This window comes from Sarcophilus harrisii, chromosome 1 (genome assembly GCF_902635505.1).
Source record: "Sarcophilus harrisii chromosome 1, mSarHar1.11, whole genome shotgun sequence".
Lineage (NCBI taxonomy): Eukaryota > Metazoa > Chordata > Mammalia > Dasyuromorphia > Dasyuridae > Sarcophilus > Sarcophilus harrisii.
Window position 1 is genome coordinate 622,720,442 of NC_045426.1, and position 12,708 is coordinate 622,733,149.

General features: G+C 36.9%; 1 protein-coding gene across 14 annotated transcripts in view; it reads left to right on the forward strand.

The window, feature by feature from the left end:
- Window positions 1-10,764: 10,764 nt before the first annotated feature.
- Window positions 10,765-12,708, forward strand: part of PHF20L1 (PHD finger protein 20 like 1) — a 100,577-nt gene continuing 98,633 nt past the window's right edge. For 11 of the 14 annotated variants that reach the window (XM_031947214.1, XM_031947218.1, XM_031947223.1 and 8 more), the window contains exon 1: window positions 11,670-11,755. The gene's annotated coding sequence lies outside the window, so the exon portion shown is untranslated. Of the gene's footprint in view, window positions 10,834-11,665; window positions 11,756-12,708 lie in introns of those variants that run through there. The other 3 variants (XM_031947216.1, XM_031947217.1, XM_031947215.1) reach the window with 3 other exon arrangements.

Sequence of the window (12,708 nt, forward strand, 5' to 3'; positions counted from 1 at the left end):
AAAACGACTTGGGTGGATGGAGAGAGAGAGGCAGGGAGAAAGGCAGAGAGACTGCTGGTTGGGTTCTTGTCACAACAGCTCTCACTTCTTATTGCCATCCCCCTTCACCTCCACAAAAAATTAAGATCCAGGATTTTCCTTTAACCTGAATTTCTGACTCGGGCTGATTTTAAAATACATGGTCATCATAATTATGATGTTTGAATTTACAGTATGAGGATTTCTTATAAGTTCATGAAATATAATAAGGTGCTGGTATATAATTCTGTCAAGATATTTATAGGTATTATCTTCATCCTTTGCTTCAATGTGATTTCTAAATTCAATTTCAAAGACATTATTCTTTACCTTTCAATGGTGTCATGTAATGATAGTAGAAGTAAGTACTGAAAGATCACTCTAAGTGTTGCAAAACACTGTAAATATTTGAACCTTACGGCAACCCTGGGAATGTAATTATCATCTTCCTTTTAGGTGAGGAAGCTGGGTACCTAGAGAAGTTAAGTGATTTGCACACAACTAGTGAGTTTCCAAAGCAGTACTTGACCCAGGTCTTCTTGTCTCTAAGTCTAACACTTCTTTTATTACATGATGCTACATATCTATACAACATATGCACAGTCTGTAGTGATGAATTGCACAGTTTCTACCATTTCCATTTATATTTTTTGTTTAAGTCTGAGCTTCAACAACCTGGTCTCAAATTATCATCACACATACTTCCATTTTCAGTAACAAATTCATACAACTCCACTATTTGATATTTCTTTTTTTTTTTTTTTTTGACAACATGCTATTTATTGGTTTGGTTCATGTAGATGTCACCCATGGATGGACTTTGGTTTCTTTTGATCTTTTTCATTTCTAAAGTTAAATCCAGAAGTAAGGAGGACACGTTTGATTGCATTAAAGCAAATCCAACGTTGTCATCAGCCTTAACTATTACATAGTGATGTCATGTTATTCCAAAAAAAGTTTCTGTAAGTTTCATTTTTATTATTATTTTTAGAATTTTTACCATAATATTTTATTATGCTATAAGAATTCCTTTCAATCTTCCTCCTTTTTGATGAGGAAATTTTATCTTTTTAATGGCTTTCTTAAAGTGATAGGACCTGTATTTTGCTAATGCTATACAAATTTTGATTGGTATACTTTCCAAATCTGTTATTTTTTTTGTTTGTTTTAGAAATGTACATCACAAATGGTATTACATAGTTATTAATTGTTCTAAAGGTGTCTTCCTATTTAAATTTGATTATAGATTTAGATTTGATTATAGAATGTCAATAAATCTCAATGTATTCAGCCACGGCTTTCTCTTTGATATCTTTATGCTCAACATATCTTTCCTGGAGAAAACCAAGGTATTTGTAGGTATTATCTTCATCCTTTGATTCAAAGTTATTTTCAAATACAATTTGAAAGACATTATTCTATGTTATATTGTATTGCATTATATTATATATTTATTATATAATTATAATATCATAATATAATTAAATACAATTAATAACAACATAATATAGCTTAACATATGATTATACTCTGTTATTATATATTTATTACATTATGTTACTTTCTATAAAATATACCATTTTATTCCTACATCAAACACATATCACATCAAAACCAAATGTCATCCTGAAGGAGTGAAAATGTCCCTTTGTCATCCATTTATATTTTGGAACATATTTAAGATGCATGGTTCTTATTTACAAATTTTAATTCCATCATTATGTGCCAAGGGAATGGCTAGTGTTAAGATTATGGGCATAACAATACTACAAGACGACTTAATTGCTCTACAGAAATGTTGGTCTGAAACATCAGATATTTCCCTGCTATTGAGCTCAGCTTACTGAAGCAATGGAAAGGCACAGCAGCTCTCTAATTCTCTATGTTTCAATGGTTATACATTAAGAATTTTATACTTATGAAGTCCAAATGATATTTCCATATGATTGGCAAAAGATAACGTGATGTTCTCTTTTCTGTCTCTATGTATTTGTATGAGACATTCCCTATCCCTAGATTGCACTCTTCACATTTTGGAATCTTTGGTTTCTGTCAAAATACCTCAGGTGCTACCTTCTACATGATGACTTGCCAGAAACCTGTCTACCTGCTCTCCCCTTTCCCACCCCAGCAATGCATGTCCTCCATTCCAAAACTACCTTGTCTTCATTTTAAATATACTCCATGGGGGCCCCCAGCTAGGTGGTGCAATGGATAGAGCACCAGCCCTGAAGTCAAGAGGACCCAAGTTCAAATCTGGTCTCAGATACTTAATACTGCCTAGCTGTGTGACTAGGTAAGTCACTTAATGTTAGGATTCTTACAAGGTGCTAAGTCAGTTATCTAATTTAGCATGGTACTTAACAGTTCTCTAGTTCACTAATGTACTTAGTACTTATTAGAGTTCTACAACATTCACACCTTTAAGAGAGCATATATAAGCTAGGAGCCTCAATCGGGATTGAGTCTGCGGAAGTCAGGAAGGATAAGTCCACTCAGAAGTCAGGAAGGATAAGTCCACTCTCGGAGGCGGAGACAGATTCATTCCATTTTCCACCTTTGTGCTGGCTGGAAGCTGAAGTACAAACCTTTGGATTCAGAGATATTAGGAGGGAGCTAGAGACAGAAGCTGGCAGAGGCAAAGGACTAGGAGGCTAGACCCGGAAAGCCTCCAGAAAACTAGCCGAGTCCCAAGTGAAGGAGATAAGATTTTAAGGGAGACAATAAAGGATTTGGACTTTGACACGTGGCTGCATTTGAGGTGATTATTACTTTGAACTGAAACTAAGGCTGCTCCCAGAAGCCCCCCAAGAAACCTGCTCCGAGAGAAGATCATATTTTAGAGAAGAACATTACAACTTAACCCCAATTGCCTCAGCAAAATATATATATATATATATATATATATATATATATATATATATATTCCCATGGTCACATGTTATTTCTTTTATATATCCACTCTCTTTGAGGGTGGGGAAAATTTCTTTTTTTTTGCATGTTTTGTACTTAAGCACAATGCCTGGAACACAGTAATTTATATTGTTTTATGTTTATGTGTTTTTTTAAACATATGATATGTAAAGTCATATGATATCATACATGTGCATCAAGATTTTAATGAGATGTTTGTCATTTATTTCATCATTCAATTGGAAGCCATACTTGATTCTATTTAGGAGAAATGATGAGGGATTTAAGATTTGAGGCAGAATTGTAAATGGACTTATCTATTACTCTGAAAATGCCATGATTTATCAATTATTCTGGACATATACAATACAATATTGTATTGGTAGCATGTTTTAAACAGGACAATATTATACATCTACATCAAATATTCTTTGTACTTATTTTATATCATTACAATGCATGAATAAGTCATGATCAAAGAACTGAATCAAAGGCTTTGTGACAATAAATCAAGTAATAATAAAGATAGTGATAGCTAACATTTATATAGCACTTATTCTTTGTCATACAGGCATTAAGCTAAGCATTTTACAGTTATTATCTCAATTGATCCTCATAACAACTCTCGGTAGTAAGTACTAATATTATTATTCCCATGTTACAGATGGAAAAACTGAGGGAAACATTTTAAGCAACTTGACTAGGTTCACACAGCAAGAAAACATCTGAAGCTGGATTTGAACTTAGGTCTTCTTGTCTCTGAACCCAGCATTATATCCTCTGCTCCAGCTAGCTGAAATATATCATGGTGCTTTGGAATAGCTTGCTCAATACCTAATGCTTTGAAAATTGATTGTTTTTTTACACTCTTTGGACTATTGGTCAAACTTTTTTGCTCTATAATTTTTTGTTTTTATGCGTCTTGTTAGTAACACAAGCTGTGAATGTTTTGTATAAGGTACATAAACACATAATTGACCTATATTATTCTTATTATTCTCATTTCTTTTGATGAGGTTGAGATAAAAATGGTCCTGGAACAATTGAATATCTATTATCTTTCATAATTAATGTTCTATGTACTACTGTGCTGATGAATAAAATAGCTTCTTTATGTAATTGAAAAAAAGGGAAGAAAGAAATAAGCATTTTCATAATTCCTCCTATGTGCCAGACACTGGGCTAAATGCTTTTTACAATTATCACATATTCATAACAGCTCTGCAGAGTAGGTGCCATTATTATCGTCATTTTACAGTTGAAGAACTAGAAGAAAAAAGAGGTTAAGTAACTTGCCCGGGGTCCTAACAACTGGTGTATGAGATTAGATTTGAACTTGATTCTAGAGCCAGCATTTTAACCATTGTTTCAAACAGTTGCCTCAATAAAGGTATCAGAATATTAGATCATCATTGGAAGTTACCTTAGATGCCTCCTTGTTTGAACTGCAATAGCAAAAAGAAAAGAGATTATATGTACTTCAGTCTATTCTCATTTGATTCTGATCTTTTCTACTGGACCTCTCTATTTTGAAAACTTTTTTCTCCAAAAAGCTTGAAGATCAAAAGTATTCGAAATTATATATTAAAAGTATTCATAAGATTTTGAAGATTGATTTCATATTTAAATAATTGTGGATAAAGTTTAGTCAGTGATAATGTACTGGTTTTAGGACAATTGATTAAGTTCTCTAGAACATTTCAAGATGCCTATATTTTTAGAATATGGACTTGTCATTTTTCAGTCCATGAAAGATAGTATCTGATGCAAAATTTTGCCACTGGATATTATCTTGCTAGAATTTCATCATTATTAAACATCATTATTATTATTACCTGAAGAAAGCAGTATTCTGGTTTTGTCAAAATCTATCTAAGGTATTGTGTTCATTTCTGGGTGCATTATTATAGAAAGGATATTGATAAGGTGTCAATCCAGAGGTAAGATTGTGATCCTGAAAGACCCCATGATTGTGACGTTTGAGGTCTATGTTTAGCCTAGAAAAGAAGAGTTAGACTAGGTTGCAAGAAGATAGTTATCTTTAAATATATAAAAGTTTTTTCGCTTGGCCTTTTATGGAATATAATATTTATTGCATTGTGGTCTGAAAAGGAAACATTTACTTTTTTTTTGCCTTTTCTGCATTTGATTATGAGGTTTTTTTATGCCTTAATATACTGTAAGTTTCTGTGTAGGTGCCATGTATTGCTGAGAAAAAGGTGTATTCTTTTCTGTTTCTATTCAATTTTTTCCAATGGTCTATTATATATCGATTTTCTGTGATTCTATTCACCTCCTTAGTTTCTTCCCTTTTTATTTTGCGGTTACACCTGTTTGATTCTGAGAGGGGAAGGTTGAGTTGCGCCACTAGTTTAGTTTTGTTGTCTATTTCTTCCAGTAACTGACTAAAATCTTTAGAAATCTGATTGCTCTACCACTTGGTGCATCCACATTTAGTATCCTTAGGACTTTATTGTTTATGGTACACTTTATCAATATGTGATTTCCTTCCTCATCCCTTTCATAAGATCTAGTTTTACTTTTGCTTTATCTGAGGTCAGCTACCTCTGCTTTTTTATTTCAATTGAAGCATAATAAATTCTATGCCGAGATTTTACCTTTATTTTATGTCTTTCTGTGTCAAATATGTTTCTTGTAAACAATGTATTGTAGGATTCTGTTTATTAATCTAATTTGCTATTTGCTTCCATTTTATGAGATCATCCCATTCGCATTTACAATTATCCTTGCCAATTTTGTATTTCCCTCAGTACTATTTTTTCCCTTGTATATACTTTTATTCTTTCTTTTCACCCTACTCTTAGTCACGTTTTTTTTGTTTTGTTTTGTTTTGTTTTGTTTTTTACTCCACCAAATACTTTATCGCCTTCTGCCTTCTCTTAATCGTGGGTTTTAACCCACACCATCTGCTACCTTATCTTCTATCAGCCTATCCCCTTTCTCTTACCTTTTCCCCTACTGTTTCTGCCCTTTTGTTTCCTCTTTCTCCTACTTCTTTATAGGGTTAGATAAATTTCCATCCCCAAATGAATAATTATTATTCCTGTTTAGAGCCCAAACTGATGAGATCAAGCTTCAAACAATGCTCATTCCCCTTCCGTCTTTTCCTGGTAATAGGCCTTTTGCACCTGTTCATGTGAAGTAATTGTCCTATTATACCTCTTCTTTCCTCTTTTTCAAGTAAATATTTTTCCTACTCCTTAACGTCTTTTTAAAAAATTATTATTATAGCTTTATATTTACAAGATATATACCATGGGTAATTTTTCAGCATTGACCCTTGCAAAACTTCTGTTCCAACTTTCCCCCTTCTTCATATATATATATATATATATATATATATATATATATATATGATAACATACATTGTTTACATATCCATACAGTTATTTTGCTGCACAAGAAAAATCAGACTTAGACATAAGGTAAAAATAGCCTGAGAAGGAAATCAAAAATGCAAGTGGACAAAAACAGAGGGAGTGTAAATACTCTGTTGTGGTTCATACTCATTTCCCATAGTTCTTTCGCTAGGTGTAGCTGCTTCTCTTCATTATTGAACAAATGGAACTGATGTGGTTTATCTCATTGTTGAAAGAGCCATGTCTATAGAACTGATCATCATATAGTATTGTTGCTGAAATGTATGATGACCTCCTGGTTCTGCTCATTTCACTCAGCATCAGTTCATGTAAATCTCTCCAGGCTTTTCTGCAATCATCCTGCTGATCATTTCTTACAGAACAATAATATTCCATAAGATTCATATACCACAAATTATTCAGTCATTCTCCAATTGATGGCCATCCATTCAATTTCCAGTTTCTAGCCACTACAAAAAGGGCTGCCACAAACATTTTTGTACATGTGGGTCCCTTTTCCTTCTTTAAGATCTCTTTGGGATATAAGCCCAGTAGTAACAGTGCTGGATCAAAGGTATATACAGTTTGATAACTTTTTGACCATAGTTCCAAACAGCTCTCCTGAATGATTGGATTCCTTCACAATTCTACCAACAATGCATCAGTGTCCCAGTTTTCCCACATCCCCTCCAACATTCAGCATTATCTTTTCCTGTCATCCTAGCCAATCTAACAGGTGTGTAGTGGTATCTCAGAGTTGTCTTAATGTGCATTTCTCTGATTAATAATAACTTGGAGCATCTTTTCATATGTCTAGAAATAGTTTCAATTTTTTCAAATGAAAATTGTCTGTCCATATCCTTTGACCATTTATCAATTGAAGAATGGCTTGATTTCTTCTAAATTAGAGTCAATTCTCTATATATTTTGGAAATGAGGCTAAAGAGTTGTTTTGTGGAAGAAATTCCCTGTTGGAATAACTAAATGTAAATAAATTTTAGAGGGTTAAATTTTAACACAGTGTAAGAAAAAAAAAACCTGTTCTGGCTAGAAATTTCTCCTCCCAAATTGATATTTTTGTGATGGTAAATTAGGGCATCTTTTGTCTCATGGGCCTTCTCTTAGACAAACTGAGGTTTGGGAAAGATCTTAATTTAGAAAGGCCAGGGTCATCCACTGGCATCTTGGGCCATCATCAGTTGTCTTGACTTTGGGAACTTTAATGACTTTGGAGGAAATAGTTTGAGGACTTTGCATAACTCTGCCTCATTTAAATCCAATTCATGAACTAGTAGATACATCATCCTCATAATGTCATTGGTCCTCTCTGAGAATGAAGGACTAACAACAACAACTGGGGAGACTGAGCCAGTAATAAATAATGCATCCACCAATGAGCCAAGAGAGTCCAGACCACGTACAGAATGGGTAAGTAGCTCAGCTTTTGTATGTAACCTCTTTGGAAGATAGAGAAGAGAGGCAACAAACTCTTCAAAGGCATTTTCTCTGGGTTGCCAACAGAAAGTTATGTATTACAGGAATTTCATGGGGATTCTACAAATCAGGAAAAGAATTTGAGGTCTTAAGTGTTTTCTAAGCTAAGTCCATTTTACTCAGGAACCTCTACATATAAGGGGTGAGTGGAATAGAGTACCTACCACCTGTTTTGGATGGAAGAGAAGGTATTTCTGTTAACAATTATGGTATGTCTGTTTAGTAAATTTCTCATTAGAAAATCTAATTGATACGACTTGCATTGTTGATATTCCCAACTGATATCTTCAATCAATATTGGAGAACATACCATATGAGCATTCAAGGTAGTACTAGAATCTCTCCTCTAAACCTTTAGGGGAACTCATAGAATCCTGAGATGAAAAGCAGTTAGCCATTCTCTAGGCATCTAACATTGCCAATTCAATTGAAAGTTGGGAAAAATCACCCTGGAGGAGAGGCTACACAAAGATGAGTCAAAAGACATTTTGGTGAAATGGTCAATTTAGATTAAAGTCTGCAAGACAGATCTAAATTGTGTTTTTGATACAAACAAGTCTGCATGATCATGGGCAAGATCTGGAAATTTTCAAGATAATAAATTACAAAGTCATTGTTGATTACAATTAATGAAAAGAAATTTCAATAAGGGTGTTCCAAACACTAATGAAATCATAAATCTGAACCCTTGCCTTTGAAAAGGAACATTAAATATTTAACATCAAACCTAGGTATAATTAATGAATTTTCCTAATTACTATTTCCACTTCAATTCATTCATTTATTTGCTGAGGCAATTGGGATTAAGTAATTTGCTCAGGATCACACAGCTAGGAAGTATTAATTGTCTGAGGTCACATTTGAACTCAGTTCCTCCAGATTTCAGAGCTAGTGCTCTATCTGCTGCACCACCTAGCTGTCTCCCAATTAATTTAACAAATAAAATATCAAAACAATTTGTCAGTCATTTTTCCTAAGTCCTATCAATATTCTTTGCCCATTTGCTTAAATTTTCCTATTATATGATCATGGTTAGTATTTACTCCAATATTCTGTTCTGGTTTTGTTACTGTTGTTTTGCTTTGTATTATCTCAAAAATTCCTTATGGATTTTTTGGTAGTTCTTATACTTATTGCATTATAGTTTACATTCCATCAAATCTGAAGGATTGATTCTACATCAAATCTTTTCTAATTAATACAACTGCTAGTGTCCTGCTTTCCTAAAATATTTTGTTATTATGTCGATACTTATATATATATGTCACAGTGGATGAATGGAACACATAAGGGTATAGACCAGGGAACAGTCTCAGTCTTCCATGGAAAACAGAGAGGTATTCAGTGTAAGTTAGGAATGGAAGAGCTTTCTATTTCCTCTATACAAAAAAAAAATGCTTAACACATAAAAAGACTTACATGTGTACAATGCCCAAAAAGTAGTAGTAAGTTATAATTACTATTACACTCTCCTACTTAAAACATCCAAATCTGAAGCATTTTGCAGGATCCATGAATTGACATTTCAATTTTTCTCAGATCTGAACTATTTCTCAGTAATCATGTAATTTTTGGCAAGTCAGCTTATAAATTGAGCTCTTCTTCTTTTCCACAGTCACCTTCTCTTCCAAGATGTGCTATAGTATTGCTGGAGGGAGAACTTTACATAATGCAGACAGCAAACAACTGAGGAATCCAGGAACTCCTGATTACTTCTATCCTACTAATAATATCTAGTTAAGGATTCGGGAGCAAACATCTATGTAGGAGGAGGAAAACAAAAAGCTTAAGAGTGTACAAGAACTTCCATATCCAGGTTTTAAGCTTAGTAAGGCTAGCAGTGAGTACTGGATGTCTCCTGCAAGCAATTTTCTATTTCCACTGACAAATTTAAACACTTTAATGCTCAAACACTCAAATCCAAGAAAAAAGTCAGTTCCAAAATAATCACTGATAGAAAAAAAAAGAGATGTCTAGAAGATAAAGTCATTCCCTTTCAGTTCTGGTTCTGAGTAGGCGGCTTTTCTTGGTTCAGTGGACACTGTCATGGAGAGGGAGGAAGCAAAAGGGACCCTTTAGGGTTTGCTTCATAACTCCAAAGGAACAAATCTTTTAGTACTAAGGGTCTTAGAGGTGGCCAGTGAGCAAGCAGTGCTCCAAACAGAATACATGGCACTGGAAGTAGCCAGGGCTCAAGCCTATTTCCACGTATGTTTCATGGGATGTCCGTGGTCACATTTATATATATTACCTTCTATCAGAAATAGGTTAGCACTTCTACACAAACCATGTTTAGATGTTTTAAAAATCAAACTTCGAAAATATAAATTGATGCTTTTTCGTCAGTGCATATGTGAACTTTTGTGTTAAGCATTTTTGTATAGAGAAATTCACTGTCTTCAATACTTATATTTTCAATAAGCAGCACATAGTTCTTGGCACATAGCTCTTTTTTTGGTTTTATTTTATTTGAAAAAATAGAATAAGAAAAAAAATAGAAAAGCAATACATGAAACAAGAGAACATTGGATTCAAAATATGTAACAAATACCAATTTAATTAAGTATATGTATTAGTAGAAGAAATTGTATTCATAAGTGTCCATCTTTACTTTCTTGTAAATTGTTCTTTGATTCTTTGTTGCTTATTTTTTTCCATTTCCTCCCCCCCTCAGCAAGCTACATTTGATATATTTATGTATACATGTAACACACACACATACCCCACATACGTACACTTCTAATTCTGCTCCATAACTTGCCTGGTCATTACTCAGCCTCCCTTGTCTTCCCCACCCACCCATCCCTTCTGGAGAGTGCTGTGCCCTTCCTGGTACAGATGTAGTGCTGCCCACCCACTTCGTTCTTAATAAAAGTTTATTCTCAATTTGTCCGTTTTTTTTCCCTTTTGGAGAAGCCTGCGCTCTACTAGCATAGTTCCCTAAGTTCCGAAGGCTGTAGAAGCTTCAGAGAAGTTCGGAGGACCTTGAGGGAGGATGGGAGTTGTCTTTGACCATTTATGGCCTTCGGTATGTCTCCTTCCCGCTCCCCTCCAAGCTTCCCTCCTGGGGGGGGCGGGGGGGGGGTAACACTTGAGGCAGCTTAATCGCGTACAGAATTAGACGTGAGCCATGTTCGGCCGTCTCAAGGGCGGGGTTAGTCAAATTCAGGTTTTAAATAATCTTTTAGTTAGTAATCCGGTAAGATAAATGAAGAGGCGGGGGAAAGATGCCCTCCTGGGGAGGTTCCTGAGGAGAGAGCGCCTGAGCTGAGCCTGGAAGGGACTTTAGGAAAGAGGGAGAAGCCCACAAAATTTAATCCAGTGTCAGTCCCGGAATCCCAACGTTTAACTAACGAGAGGATGTCAAAATGGACAAGGCTTCGCCTACAAATATAGTGAGAGCTCCTGCCAAAAAAAAAAATTTTAACTTTTTAACTGTTTTCTTCCTTTGAGCTGCCACAGTGACAACTGTCAATGTTTCGCTCCCAAGGAAACGCCCTCCTTTCCCAACCCCGGCCAAAGACCGTAAAGCAACTGTCGCAAGACGCTCTCTTCCCCAGCGGGCCTGCGCTAACGTCCCCCGCGCTCCGCCCCGCCACAGCGTCACGTGACCGGCCCCGGGCCGGCTTCCGGCGTGGCGCACGCCGGTGACATTACGCGGGTCCGTCGCGCGTCAGGGTTGGCCTCCCTGCTGAGGGAGGGAGGGAGGGAGGGAGGCGGTGGCTGAGGCTGGAGGCGGAGGCGGCTGGAGGCGATGTGGGGCTTTGAAGGAGACTGAGCCCGTTTCCCTCCTCCCCCCACACCGGACACCGGCGCTGTGGACACAGGTTCGCCTTGGTTCCTCGCCCCCGGGGCTGAGGCGGAGACCCAGGCAGGCTGTCCTGCTTGGGCTCGGGCTCCGGCGCCGGCCAGGCCCAACCGCTGGGAACGGAGCTGAGGAGGCCGAGTCGGTAAGAGGAGGGAGCGACGGGGCCTGGCCAGGGCCCAGGCCAGGACGGCCCCCGGCGCCGGGTGTCTGTCTTTCTGTCTCTCCCTCCCTCCCTCCTCTGCGGTCCTTCCTCACTCTCTCCCTCCCCCGTCTCGCCGAGTAACTCTCCGCCCCCTTTGTCCAGACTCAGCCGCTCCCTCCCTTTCCCTTGCCTCTTTCCTTTACCCCCTGCTGAGGTCCCAGGGAATGTCAAACCTGGCAGCTTTGGCTCTGCTTTTTTCTCTGCCTTTTCTTCCCTCTTTTCTTTCCCTCTAACTTGATCTGTCATCTCTTAGACCTTCCTTCCTCGTCTGTCAAATTACCTTTTTTTTCCCTCCCGACATTTTTTCTGTCCTGTTTTTCTTGTCTTTTCCTTTTTTATTGTGGGCATTCTTTCTCGTTTATCCCCTTGTCTTCCCTCCCCTCCCCCAGCCTTCCTTGAATCTCTTCTTGGCTTCCTTCCCTTCACTCCCACAGTTTTCCTTACCTTCCAGTCTTCCTTTCCGCCTCCTCATTTTTCTTTTTCTTTTTTTGTTTTTGATTCCCTCCTTTTCGCTTGTCTCCCTGCCCACCTAGTCTTGCTTTAGCTTATTCTGGTCTTGTTTTCTTGCTTTCTCCTCTCCCATCCCATGTTGCTGCCTTTCCTCATTCTCTTCCTTAGTCCCCCATTTTCCTTGCCTCCCCCCACTTTGTTGCGGGTTAATCTTCTCCACTCTCTTCGTGAATTCCTCCCTTATTCGCCCTTGGAGTCCACCACTCTTATTATTGCCTCTTCTTACAGTCTGCCCTATTCTATGTCTTATTTAGTAGGCTCCTTTTGCAGTACACTTGTACTTAATTTATTTTTTTTTTCTTCGTTGGTTTGTGTGTGATTATTTGTAGCTACTGCCTTAATATTTTGTATCCCTGACCTTCTTTCTCCTGACATCTTCTAGT